Raw genomic sequence first — 14,017 nt, 5'->3', positions numbered from 1 at the left:
TGTTCTTTCATGAACCTCTAGGCAGAGGCATTGACGTCTTTACCTGTAGGCCACATAAGGTAAAAGTCCAAGACAACACTAAGTGGTCAAAAATATTTTTTCATACATTTTAAAAAGAGTCGCAAAAAATTAATTCAGTCGTACATATATCATGGCTCTGGTTGCCTGGATATCGTGTTTAGTGAATTCTTGTGTTTACCTAAAGTTGGTCTGTTTATCTATTCTGTATTAGGTAGTTTGTACAGCATCCACCATCACCATATTCTGTAAATGCCATGCTATTGGGAAAATACTTGAAATCTTTGTATCTTCATCCAAGGTATTAGGAAAGGGTCAAGCCAATCACTCAGCAAAGATACAATAGGAACTAACTCCATACAAGTTTATCTTATGCAGTGTTTCAGTGGAAAATAGTTACAGAGTAAAACCCATCTGATTTTCATATGCCAATTAAATGAACAATGCCAAACTCATTTAATCTCTTTCTAAAAACAGAGGGGAAGACAGACCAAACAGAGAAGTTAGGTTATTAGTGTGCCAAGTCATTCCTCAGGCATCTTTTTTACATATAAGTTATTCAACTTTTAGAGTATAACAGCAACCACCACCTATACTCTTCAAACCATTTACATTTTCTTTTTTGCAAAACTGTTATCTAGAAGGCAAATACTCTAAATCCACTCTTATTAAAAGTTATAATTAACTAGTCTACTAGAAAAGACAACCTTTCCAGCACACAGACTGTTCTTTCACAAACACTGAATGATATCCTTTATGCCACTAAGATGGAGAATGGACTATTTAGAAGAGGGAAATCAACAAAATTCTGTATTTGTGCATGACAAATCCATGCACAGTTCAGTGTTTTACTTTTCAGCTGACGGGAATTTTCTAGACATTTCCTAGCCTTTCGAAACATTAGAATCTTCTCTTGTTTATGCAGACTTCATCTTGCTTTTTTAAAAAAAATTCTAAATCAAAACAGATTTTTTTTAAACAATTACCTTTTTCAGAGTTATCAGACTACAGGATATTAGGAAAAAAACAGACTCCCTTGTTGCTTTTACCCACATCTGACTCCAATCTTAATAGTTCAGCTATTAACCCTGTAAGGGCTTTCTCTCTCCCTTTCCGCCCCCCCGCAGCTGATGTTACAATTTTTACGCGGGTGACCAGGCTGACTCAGTACAGCACCCTTTATTATACAACAATGGCTCCATAGATCTTTGATTACAAAACACGATAAACTCTAACAGCAAAAAGTCAAGATGAGCTAAAAGAACTGACAGATGTTCTGACTTTTCAATAGGCAAGAAAAGTTGTTAATTAAAAGTCATAGTTTTCAGCTACGTGACAAAGCATGGAAAGTTGAACTGGGAGTAATGTTAGCCATTTATTTTTGACACCTTTTAGTTTTAACATGTAGGGAATATGCATTTTTAACCTTTAAATCCTCTGTATAAACATTCTTGGAGAGCTTGTAAAATAACCCCCACTGAGTTTCCTGACTCTCCAGTTGATGGCATTTAGAGACACTGGTACTAGCAGAGTGCTTTATTTTGCTTTCTTCAGTCCCCAGCTGGGGTACAATGACAGATTCCTGTCCAAGACCAGACCCCGCCACCTTAAGCTGAAACCACATTGAAGGCACACTGAAATGAACCCAACCAGACAGCAAGATAAATGGTTGCTGTTTATGTTTAAAATCCCCTGGTGGGAGTAAATATTGTTTGAGAAAAAAGGCTTGACAAATATTCATCACCCCTTCAGAGCTCTCTTGAGGCAGAATATTTAGCTTAAGTTAGGGCTGTATTTTAGATGTCTCTCTCTAGCTGTCACGAGATTGTTTTTTTCCTATGGAAGAGAGTCTGAAAGCAGACATATTGCATGCTGAGGATAGCCAAACAAGGTTGCCCTGTCCCATGGGACTGGAATACACTCATGATAATAGAAGGAAACTGAAACATTGACACTTAGTTGAGGATAATGGAGAAAGCAAAGGCTTAGTGGAAAAAGACCAGTTGTCACCCAAGTGACAGGCAACAGCTGAGCTCACACATCTGGAGCCTGAGTCAGGCAAACACTCTGAAACTCACATCCATCTATAGTCTTTGGTGCTATAAAGAGAGACGGAGCTCTCTGTGCTACACTTGTACAAAATACACTAACATATTTAAAATCACACACACACTCTACAGCAGTGGTAATACACATTTCTATACTGTCTCTGTATACCAAAACATGTACATGTGTGAAGATAAAATGTAAGCACAACCATGTCTGTGTGTGTAGAACTAAATGAATAAGTAAAGCATAAATCACAGAGACACTTTGATATAAATAACCTCAGATAAAATCCTAATCTTCTGTTCCCTTTTGTCCCCTCACAGTTTGTTGTTTTGCTTTTTGTTTGTTTGTTGTTCTGCATGCAGGGCACACACATACGTTCAAGCTAATAATACATGTATTTGGAGTGCTAGTTCAGATTCCACTTGGGGGCAAATTATAACTCAGTATGGTGTCGGCCCCCAAATTATTTCCCCTCTCATTTAAGACTCTTCAAACAAGTTTGTGGACAATCTTCCAGAGCCTCCTCCCATACACAATAGTGCCAGGTTAGGCAATCCAATAACCAAGATCTGTTTGGTTTTTCGTCTGCAGAAATTTAACAACTTCGCGCTGCATCCTGAGTCCCAGGTATGTTAATAAGTAACAGATTTGGGCTTTTACTTCATTACTGTTTATAGAAAATTTAAAAAAAACAACAACCCAGCACTGAAAGCTAAAAACTCACCACTTCGAAGACAATATTTTAAGGAAACAAACTGAGGCGACAGGCTTCTAAAGGTATTAGGCTGGGGCAGCCACTAGTTGCTTTCTGCTTAAGTTAGTCGCCTCGCTTCTACTCCGACCTTTCGGGTCCTGTTAAACTAATTAAGTCTCTCGAGACATTTGTAGGTGACAAGACCCCGGGGGGCTGACATTCCACACAGCACATTCCCCTCACCCCCCAAGACTGCAAAGTGGGAATCTAATGCGAACAGCCCCGCTTCATACAGACAAAACCGCACTTCTCTCCCCTGCGGGGGAGAGCAAAGCAGAGCTGCCACTTACCCTCCGGGGGAAGGACTTGGGAAACACCGCAAGGTATTCCTGGGCGGGGGGAAAGGATCAGTCACATTTAGAGCAAGGGAGGCAAGTATCCCCTGGAGGGAGCCTGGCTTGGCCGCTCCTTTCTGCCTGGGCACCCCAGGGAAGTCAGTGCAGGCTGGAGAGACGCATTTCCCGCAGAGAGCAGGGAAGGGTTTGCGGGTAGCGGGAGCGTGTCAGGCTAGAAGTGACCAAGCTGCACCGCTGCTTCTCCCCTTATTCCCTGACGGGGCTCAGGCGCCGCCAGCCCGGTACGGTGACATGAGCATTCCACAGAGCCCATTGGCTGCAGCCGGCCGCTTTCTCCAATCGCCGCCGCGCTGCGGGTGCCGGCAGCTCCGAAAACCCGGAGGGCTGGATTTGCTGACCGGGAAGGACAGGCCATTCCCTGGTACCGACAAGGCTTCGGAAGTCCACGCAGATCCCAGGCAGGGCAGGTTTGCAGAGTGGGGGGCGGGGAGGCGCAGAATGTGCTTTTCGTGATTCGTGTGTGTGGTTTTAGTGTGCTTTCAAGGGGCATGGGGGTTTGGGTGTAATCAGATTAAATACATTGGTGATTAAGTTGAGCAAGAGGAATGTTAGCTGGCATTGGCAGTTCACTGAGGCACAGCGAAAGATCTGAAGTGCAAAATCTTCCCCTCTCCCCTACCGGTTTTTGTTGCTGTTGTTGTTGCTGTTTTAACAAATGATGCTGATGGATTTAAAGCCAGGAAAAGGAGGGAAAGACTCACATTCCCAATTTCCCTTGATCAAACAGGGCTCTGCAGCCAGTTACTCGTCTCTGTGCCTCCAGCATCCACTTAACGAGAGAAAAAGTTAATTAAAACTTTTTCCACTGATCTATGCAGAGATGTGCGAGTGCGATTAAATTTGCTTGGGGGGGGGGGGGGGGGAGGGTGTGTTCGTATTTCGACCACAAATACATCACTGTCTATGACGTGAAACATTACTTGTAGTAGTAGGCAGAGGCAGGAGAGCGTGGTACAGTCATTTTTCATTCCCTTTTCTGTGTGAAGAGGATGTTTGGAATGCTTTAAAATTCCATGTTAGCTGCCATCAACTTCAAAGCTATCTCTAGCTCATGCTGGAAGTTACAGACAAAATCGAAGTACAGAATGTAGGACAGCTCAATAGATAACTAAATATCAGCTTTTAAAAAACACAGTAGACTTTAAACTGGCAGTTAAGTAAATTAGCATACATTTTAAAAACAAATTTATGTTACTAATAACACTTCAGATATTTTAAAATCTCATTTAATTTTCAGCATTCATGCTGTTTTTTTATGTATTTACATTCACTCCACACAATTTGGGCAATAAAAATAGTAGTTTCAGAGTAGCAGCCCTGTTAAGTCTGTATCCGCAAAAAGAAAAGGAGGACTCGTGGCACCTTAGAGACTAACAAATGTATTTGAGCATAAGCTTTCGTGAGCTACAGCTCACTTCATTGGATGCAACACGAAAGCTTATGCTCAAATACATTTGTTAGTCTCTAAGGTGCCAAAAATAGCAGTGTCAGTTTTACATTTGTTTATAGTCAGTTTCAGTTTAAAGTTATCCTTCACTCACATTACAGGAAGAAAAGGAGTACTTGTGGCACCTTAGAGACTAACCAATTTATTAACCAAATAAATTGGTTAGTCTCTAAGGTGCCACAAGTACTCCTTTTCTTTTTGCGAATACAGACTAACACGGCTGTTCCTCTGAAACCTCACATTACAGGGAAATAGTTAAATCCAAACTGAAATTTACTAAATTAAAAAAAAAACATTCTGAATGAATTTCTATTAATATTTTATTTTATAAATACAAATGGGAGGAACAAGTGGTTTTGTTTTAATGTAAAACTTAAATTTTGATTTATACATGTCTGGCAGTGTCTCTTTATAGACTTTCCAAAAAGGAGAACAATTTGAAGTTTAAAAATGACAAAATTTCTTTCCTGATTTCAGCTACATTTGCTTTTCCACTGTTAGGGAGTGTGTATGATCATCTGGAAGTCAATCTGGTCAAAATAAGTTTATCATGGCTGAAAAAATAAAAAGGTAACATCTCATGGGAAAGCTATCCTAGACTAGATATTTATTATTAGTAGTGTTAAACCTTGTAAAAGAACTTATAAAGTTTAATAGGAAGTGTAAATATCCATGTTTTGCTCTTCTGTTTCAATGTTGTCTGGAGATAGGATCAACATCATATTGCTCAAGTGAACAGATCCTTTTAAGGTTTCTCTAATTCTGAATATAAACACCTGCAAATTACATGTGTATCCAAAAAGAAAATGAAGACATCTGTCTCTGCCCCCTCACACCCACCCCCTAGAAACTCACAGGAGCTGGTCACCAGCACTTGTTTCAGCAGAATGAACATCAGCACTTCTCCCAAAATGGAAAAAAAAATCCAAACCCAAAACCATTTGTACTATTTTATGGAAAAATGTGAAGGATGAAGAAATTAAATAGACGTTTAACGGAAATACTTTGTAAAAGAAGGAAGGAACAGCTGATGAGGACGGATCAGTACTGTTTGTTCCCATTTTACTATACCTGCCTTGTGTTATGTTCCTTCATGCCATCCATTCAAGCATTTCTGTAATGCTTATCTCTGTAATATCTAGGCACATTCAGACCTGTGCTGCAGCATTACATGGCTTCCTTCACCTATTTCTTCTCACTTTGAGCTCTGATTATATAGGAAATAAGGTTGCTTGCTTTTAAATGGTGACCCTTGTTTATGGTTCTTCTTACAGTCATATATTAACAGATCTGAATCTGGAATGAACTGTTGGGCTATCTTGCTCCTAAAGATTTTATGACTAATGCACCCTTTTAAGTCCTATATCTGTTTATATTATACTCAGTTACAAATGCCTCTCATTAAGCTATAAACCTTTAGCTTCTATTTAACCCCATGAGTAGTCTGGGTAGCTTGCAAATGGGTTTACCCATACTGAGGCCCTACCTGTAATGCAAAATCTATCATGTTACTTTAACAGTGTTATTACAGGGTTTGGTTTTCCCTGTGTGGACAGAAACAAACCATGTCTTAGCCACATTAGGAAATGTACTCTAGTCTTGTTAAAGAGATTGAGGTAGATCGTCTCCATGAGATCCAGAGAAGTCTCTTCTGGCACACAGATACTTGTGTGTGGAGGGGTGGGCGGGGGTGGGAGGAAAAAGGGGCACACATTATTACATCCCTGAAACCATTGGTAAGGGGAAAAATGCAGGCCAGAAGTGCAAACACTGTTGGAGGGGCTGGGATATGTCCCCCCAACCTTTTAGTACTCTCTTAGAGCAGTAAGAAAAGGAGTACTTGTGGCACCTTAGAGACTAACAAATTTATTTGAGCATAAGTTTTGTGAGCTACAGCGCTGTAGCTCACGAAACTTATGCTCAAATAAATTTGTTAGTCTCTAAGGTGCCACAAGTACTCCTTTTCTTTTTGCGAATACAGACTAACACGGCTGCTACTCTGAAACCTGTCTTAGAGCAGTGTTTCTCAATCTTTTTGATACTGGGGACTGGCTTGCTGCCTTCCTAAACTGTTTTAAAGACATCTTATGGACCGGCATCGGTCCACGTACCAGTCGTTGCAAAACACTGTCTTAGAGTAGATCTACACTGCAAAAAGAAAACAAAAAACCCCAACCCCTCTCCCGCAAAACCCCACGGCAGTGAGTGTTAGAACCGAGGTCAAATGACAGGCTAACAGGGTTTATGTTGCAGGGTTAAAAATAGCAGTGTAGATGTTCCCTCTTGGGCTGGAGATTGGGCTCTGAGACCCACCCCCTTCTCTGGATCTCAAAGCCCAAATGGGCTATTTTTAGTCCCATAACTCGAACCTGTGTCTGTTGACCAGGGCTCTCAGACTGGCTGGCGTAGGTTGTGGTTTTTTCCTTTTGCAGTATCAACCTATCCCTTAATGTATCTCTCAGCATGGCTGCTAGTCTCCTGCATTCCCAGTACTGGTCCTTCTGATGTTTTTCATGTTGTCGCACCTCTGATGCAGCCTAAGGCTCGATCATTTTTTTCATGTCATCCCCCCTGCCTTTTGGAGGGAGGTATAAGACATAGATGCATATCAGGGAGTCCCTAGCATCAGATGTATGCTGGTATCATTATATATCTTAAACATTTATGAAGGAAAACAACTATAAATTACAAACAGGCTTCTGAGCAGCTAGATTCCTACTTTGTCGTCTTTGGTTACCAGAGACCATGCCCTGTATGAAACTCTGTTATCTTCATAGGAACATCTAGTGTGTGAAAAATATATGGAAGTAAACATATAATTACACTTAACAGTGTTGCCAACTGCCATAAATTTATCATGAGGAATGTGATTTCTGGCCCCTGCTGCAGGAGCTCTTGCAAAAAACATGACATGCTCCATGGCTGCATATGATTTTTGAAATGGAGAGAGAAAGAGAGAGACACTCCCTTTGCCCCCCACCCACTATCCCCTTAAGCTTATGAGAAAATACATTGAGCTGCAAGCCAGGACACCGTCATTTCTAGTTCCTGCTCTTTCACTAACTGCTGTTCACATGTTTTATTATCCCACTTTACAGAGATGACTAGTGAGACTTTGCACAAGGTCAATTCATACATAGAAGAGACTAGAACCTGTATCTGTAATGTAACACAGCCAGCGCTCAGCTGCTTTACCAGGGTACCTTATAGAAGGGGCATGCCAAATGATGTGCTTGTGTAACCTACACTAACACAGTGAGGAAGTCTACCCAGCAAAAGCTGTGCTAGCCTACCCAAGTTAGCTAGAATCCAGATCCATGGGTCTGTGCCAAGCTTGTTCTACCTACTCACTGAAGCCCACCCTGCTGTCTTCACTGCTACTGTTTACCTGCACTAGCTGGATTCAAGCTAGCTCAGTAGGCTAGCCCACACACAGCTTTTGCGGGTAGACTTACTCACTGTGTCAGTGTGGGTTACACAAGCACATCATTTGGCATGCCCCTTCTATAAGGTACTCTGGTAAAGGAGCTGTGTAGACATACCCAGTATGACTTTTGGTCACCTTCCACTGGGTAAACCATATGTGGGGGTTTATGACTGTTACTGCCAACATGCTGTCATAAATATAAAGGGAAGGGTAAACACCTTTAAAATCCCTCCTGGCCAGAGGAAAAACCCTTTCACCTGCTAAGAAGCTAGGATAACCTCACTGGCACCTGACCAAAATGACCAATGGGGAGGAGACAAGATACTTTCAAAGCTGGAGCGGGGGAGAAACAAAGGGTCTGTCTGGGTGATGCTTTTGCCTGGAACAGAACAGGAATGGAGTTTTAGAACATAGTAAGTAATCTAGCTAGATATGCGTTAGATTATGATTTCTTTAAATGGCTGAGGAAATAAGCTGTGCTGAAAGGAATGGATATTCCTGTCTTTGTGTATTTTTGTAACTTAAGGTTTTGCCTAGAGGCATTCTCTATGTTTTGAATCTAATTACCCTGTAAGGTATTTACCATCCTGATTTTACAGAGGTGATTCTTTTTACTTCTATTAAAATTCTTCTTTTCAGAAACTGAATGCTTTTTTCATTGTTCTTAACATCCAAGGGTTTGGATCTGTGGTCACCTCTGTAAATTGGTGAGGATTTTTACCAAACCTTCCCCAGGAAGTGGGGTGCAAGGGTTGGGAGGATTTTGGGGGGAAAGACGTTTCCAAACAATTCTTTCCCAGTAACCGGTTAAACATTTGGTGGTGGCAGCGAAAGTCCCAGGGCAAAGGGTAAAATAGTCTGTACCTTGGGGAAGTTTTAACCTAAGCTGGTAAAAGTCATCTTAGGAGGTTTTCATGCAGGTCCCCACATCTGTACCCTAGAGTTCAGAGTGGGGAAGGAACATTGACACATGCTATGAAAAATAATTCTTTAGCTCAAATGGCAACATCTTTTGTTTTTACATCCAAAGAGCCTGAGTTCAGTTACCACAGATGACACAAACAGGGGCTTTGTAACATTTGGCTATGTTGTCTGTACCCACTGCCCCACACTTGGCTACCAGACCCAACCATAGACAACAGGAATCCTGATGTCCAAGATCCCACTGTGCTCTCACAAATAAGTGTGTGCTGTGTCACCCTTTATGGCATATCTACACAAAGGATACTAACATGCTTCCTACCTATCAGTTGTTTCAGTAGCTAAAGTGGAAGAAGTCTGTGCTGTGGTGCTGGAGATTGTGTGTTTATGATGCTTCTGAGAGATCGGGGAGGGGTGGGGAAGAAAGAGAAATTCATGATTTTTTAATTTTTGTGGTTGGAAATACTAGGAACCAGGGGAAGGGTAGGGAGTCATGGACGCAAAGGGCAGCCCACAGATTGTTCAGGACCCATATTGCTCTTGAGAGATTCACGTGTTCTGAGGGGGCGGGGGGCATACCAATTCGGATGGAACAATCCTCAGGCTGGTTCCATCCTCATGGAACCTGACCTCATGGATCTTGAAAAGAACCAACCTTTCCTTCTGGTATTGTGGACCCACTTTTTCACATGCCATTCCTCTTATAATGATATCATGTTGCCATTGGCTCCCTACCCTGCTGCCACTGATTATCTTTATCTACAGAGCGTAGAAAAACTGGACGCAATACTCTGGGTGTGGGGAGTTAACACTGGATAGAGCACCACTGAAATCTGCTGGGCTATCAGCAGAGCATGCTGCAAAGAATGACTGCTCCTTGGAGATTGCTCCCCAAAATGCCTATCCTGTTTATCCATCTAAGCTCTTACATCAGTGCCCATCACCACAGAATCTGAGTCTGGAGCCCCAACTGCATAGTCCATGCACAAGAGCAATCAGGGTCTCCATTGGAAGGGGAGCAGCACACTGTGAAGTCAACACCACTCCCTCTTCTTTTATAACGTCCTCCCCGCTACCGTACACTAACTATAACCACAATTTTTTTTTGCAGAAATAAGGATGTGCAAGTACAGAAAACACAAACCCAAGTTCCTTGATGTGTGAAAATACAGAACCCTCCAAACCTTCTTAAATGTCACTGACATCACTGGATGGATTATTCTGACTGCCTGGGGCTATTTTCGATATGCTTTCTGTTCCTGTTTCAGATGGTGGTAGGAAAGTAAATTAAACTTTAAAAATATTTGTAATTGGAAAATGATTTCAGTTAGCTGAGGCAGATGTAGTTTCAAGATACATCTTTATGTTCCAGCTTCCCTCAAACTATAGGTTGTGGAAGCCTGGGTATTTAAATGACTGCCTAGGGGGGTGGGGTTTTTTTGTTTTGTTTTTGTTGTGTTTGTTCTTATAAGCTGTAGGGTTGAAATAGTCACAATGTATTTGCTGCTTATCGGCAAGCCTCTACTCCTGTGAGTGGTCCCACTGGAGTAATGGTTTATATAATAACCTGTCTACTGCCCACTATGGAAGTAGATTTATGTATTCATTAAGTATGTATTAAAATCCAATAGTTTTGTGTTCTGATCTCCAAGAAGAAGTAACAGAAAGTTTATATGAAATCAGAACCAATTACTAGAAACCTCCAATAATGTAACTTTCTTGTGTGTATCCCAGATTTGGAACCCGACTTCAGGTAGCTGAAGACTGCTATCAAATCCCCCCTCACTCTTCTCTTCTGCAGACGAAATAACACCAGTTCCCTCAGCCGCTCCTCATAAATCATGTGCCCAGTCCCCTAATCATTTTTGTTGCCCTCTGCTGGACTCTCTCCAATTTGTCCACATCCCTTCTGTAGTGGGGGGACTAAAACTGGACGCGATACTCCGGGTGTGGCCTCATCAGTGTCGAATAGAGGGGAATAATCACTTCCCTCGATCTGCTGGCAATGCGCCCACTAATATGCCCAATATTCCGTTGGCCTTCTGGGCACACTGGGCATATTAGCTGGGCACTGGGCACAAGGGCACATTGCTGACTCATATCCAGCTTCTCGTCCACTGTAATCCCTGGGTCCTTTTCTGCAGAACTGCTGCTTAGCCAGTTGGTCCCCAGCCTGTAGCGGTGCATGGGATTCTTCCTTCCTAAGTGTAAGACTCTGCACTTGCACTTGTCCATTTATATAGGGCCTGATCCAATGTCTATTTAAATCAATGAAAAGACTCCCTTTGACTTCAGATTTCTCATCAGATTTCTTTTGGCCCAATCCTCCAATTTGTCTAGGTCATTCTGGACCCTATCCCTACCCCCCAGTTTAGTGTCATCTGTGAATTTGCTGAGGGTGCAATTAATCCCATCATCCAAATCATTGATAAAGATGTTGAACAAAACCGGCCCTGAGCCAAGTTAGGCACAAATCTTCAAATTCTATTTCTCATTAAACAAATGTATTTCTTTTGTCCATTTCCAACAACAGGCTCACTCATCAGTTCTCTTGGTGGCTTAGCCCAGCCACCTCCTCTGGGTCTCACCGACATGGACAACTTGGCTCAGATGAAAACTAAATTGCATTGTTTATCTTACAGACAAGTATCAATCATGCTTACTGGACTTGCTGTTTTGCCCTAGGTACTCTACTCAGTTGGGTTAGCTGCAGTGACTTCAAGAGCAACTTTGGGAACACATCCTAGAGTTCCGGTAAGAGTTCCAACTGTTGGTGACATTTGCTCAGTGCCTTCTGGGAGTCTTGTGTAAACCTACAGGTATTCTGGGAGTAGAGGCTAAACTCCCAGAATTCCCCCCTGGTTCTAGAAGCATCATCAGAATACCATTGGTAGCTGTTTTGTAGACTAGTAACGTGGTATCCTGCTCCTCAAGTGACCACGAATGTCTCGCATTCCAGTGTGCTGTCACATGTTGAAAGATACATGTTCATTAAGAAGAAAGGACATCCATGTGCAGAGGATCCCTTTTATGTGCAAATGGAGGAGGCATGAACTGACCCAGTGTTCGCTACCCAGCCTCTGGGATAGACAACCACAACATAAAATTAAATATAAGCAAAAAGTGAAACTTACCAGTCTATTTTGAAGATGAGTGAAATGCAAAAAACATCTGAAATGTTTAAGATTACAAATCCTTTCAGTTTTAACAATTTCAGATCAGTAACACAAGCAAGGGAATTTATTGTTCAGAATTATATGGGGCCACAATCTGCTCTCAGCTAATGTCGATTTACACCAGTAAAGTTAACTTGAGTTACTTTAGACTTATAGCAGTGTAAATGAGAATAAAATTTAGACCATGATCTGTAACATGACAGTGTCCAAATGTTATAGATGAGTCTCAACATGGAATTTTTTTCAAGTTAATGATAGATGCAATATAAGCTCTTGTCTCTGCCTCCCTTTGTCTCACTTGAAGTTGAAATGGGGCGGAGGAGGAAGGTAAGAGCAGATATTTTCTCCCTGTACAGTATTGTCATGTCCTCTGTGTGACAGATAAGAAAGCATCACTTCTCACTGAAATCATCTATCGATATGTTATTAGACAATACAGTAATAAAAAGACCAGTGCTTCTTTACACTAACTATTTCCACTTGTGGAATTTCACCAGTAGTGAATTGCAGCTAGGATGTTAGCTAGTGAAGATAAGGATCTTGTGAGCAACATTATTATGTTATCAGAAAGAAGGGAGACTACCTCTGGCTAAACCAGTAGAAATTATGTTAAACTTGTCTCAACTAGAAGTCATCCTTTCCCCATCGTATACATTTCACTGGCCTCCAGATACCATAAAAAATGTAAAAATAGGTATTTAAGCAAAACAATATTTATAGGCTTCCATCAAATCTTTTCTTCCTTTGTTGTTAAATTACATTTACTTACAATTAATATCCAAATATTGATTTTAAGAAGCCGGCCTGTTTAGAAGTTAAGAATATTACCCTATTCCAAATACACGCTATTTGTCCTTTTCCATCTTCATAATGTCACAGCTATGAGTCCTAATGTTGTCTTGATTAGTTTTTGTTGCTTTGCATTACAGTCTTAACATTATTTAAACATAATTCATTATTTAACCATGCAGGAAATCTTAATCTTTTTACTTAAATGTAAATTACAAAGTACAATCACTAAACAAATTGATTGAATACCATTGATTATTCATCAGATAATTGTGGCAGATCACGTAATCAATTATTCATCATCCTTGGAAAAGGAGAATAGAGGACATGAGGAATAAAATAAGCCGCAATTAAGATAAAATACTATTGGATTCCATACCGATAATTCCTTTTCAAATTACAATTCTTGCAATTAAATCAAAGTGAAATTAAAATGTGAGTAGTCTGATTGAGGCACTCACTGAGTAATGATTGTACAAAGAATGTAATCTATTAAGCCCTAGTCGCATATGGTGACATAGATGACATATTTGCTGCCTGAAATGTTTTCTATTTTTCCCCATCTATTACTCCTATCAAATGCAAGGATGCTATTATGATTACAGACTTTCGTCTCCACTATGATTATGTGACTATGCAGCAGTATTACAAAAGGAAGAACACATTGCTAACATAATTTAAACATTTAATTTCTGTGAGGTATTTATCGTCAGCTTAATTTGTGTTATTTCATCTCAAGAGCTATCCTGAGTGTAGATTCAGAATTATAGATGTCCTTGCATTCACTTCCAGAATTTGGTTTTGCAAATTTGGTTTGGTTTTGGCTTTCTTCATTGATTTATTATTTCCATTTATATAGGGCCTGATCCAATGTCTATTTAAATCAATGAAAAGACTCCCTTTGACTTCAGTGGGCTTTGTATCACGTATATAATGTGTCTAGAAAGTAGCGTCTAGGTAACAATAAAAAAATCAACACTAAACATCATCCAAACCATTTGCAAATTTGCATTTACAAATTTGCATGCATATTTGCATGGAAAGTCATAGCACACTCATCCAATCAGCAAACAGAAA

The 14,017-nt window shown here is 40.7% G+C and overlaps 1 protein-coding gene and 1 long non-coding RNA gene across 4 annotated transcripts in view; one reads left to right on the top strand and one right to left on the bottom strand.

Moving 5' to 3' along the window:
• The window catches only part of PRICKLE1 (prickle planar cell polarity protein 1), a 106,243-nt gene extending 102,856 nt beyond the window's left edge, over positions 1-3,387 (bottom strand). For all 3 annotated transcript variants that reach the window (XM_048836017.2, XM_048836015.2, XM_075124407.1), the window contains exon 1: positions 3,115-3,387. The gene's annotated coding sequence lies outside the window, so the exon portion shown is untranslated. The remainder of the gene's footprint in view (positions 1-3,114) is intronic.
• A 6,703-nt stretch (positions 3,388-10,090) lies between these two features.
• Positions 10,091-12,380, top strand: LOC125630704 (uncharacterized). Its single transcript, XR_007354762.2, has 3 exons — positions 10,091-10,249; positions 11,661-11,729; positions 11,935-12,380. It is a non-coding gene; the product is annotated as an uncharacterized LOC125630704 (long non-coding RNA).
• Positions 12,381-14,017: the final 1,637 nt, after the last annotated feature.

Source organism: Caretta caretta, chromosome 1 (genome assembly GCF_965140235.1).
Source record: "Caretta caretta isolate rCarCar2 chromosome 1, rCarCar1.hap1, whole genome shotgun sequence".
NCBI lineage: Eukaryota > Metazoa > Chordata > Testudines > Cheloniidae > Caretta > Caretta caretta.
The sequence above is the reverse complement of the archived record's forward strand: the minus strand, read 5'-3'. Positions and strand labels throughout refer to the sequence as shown.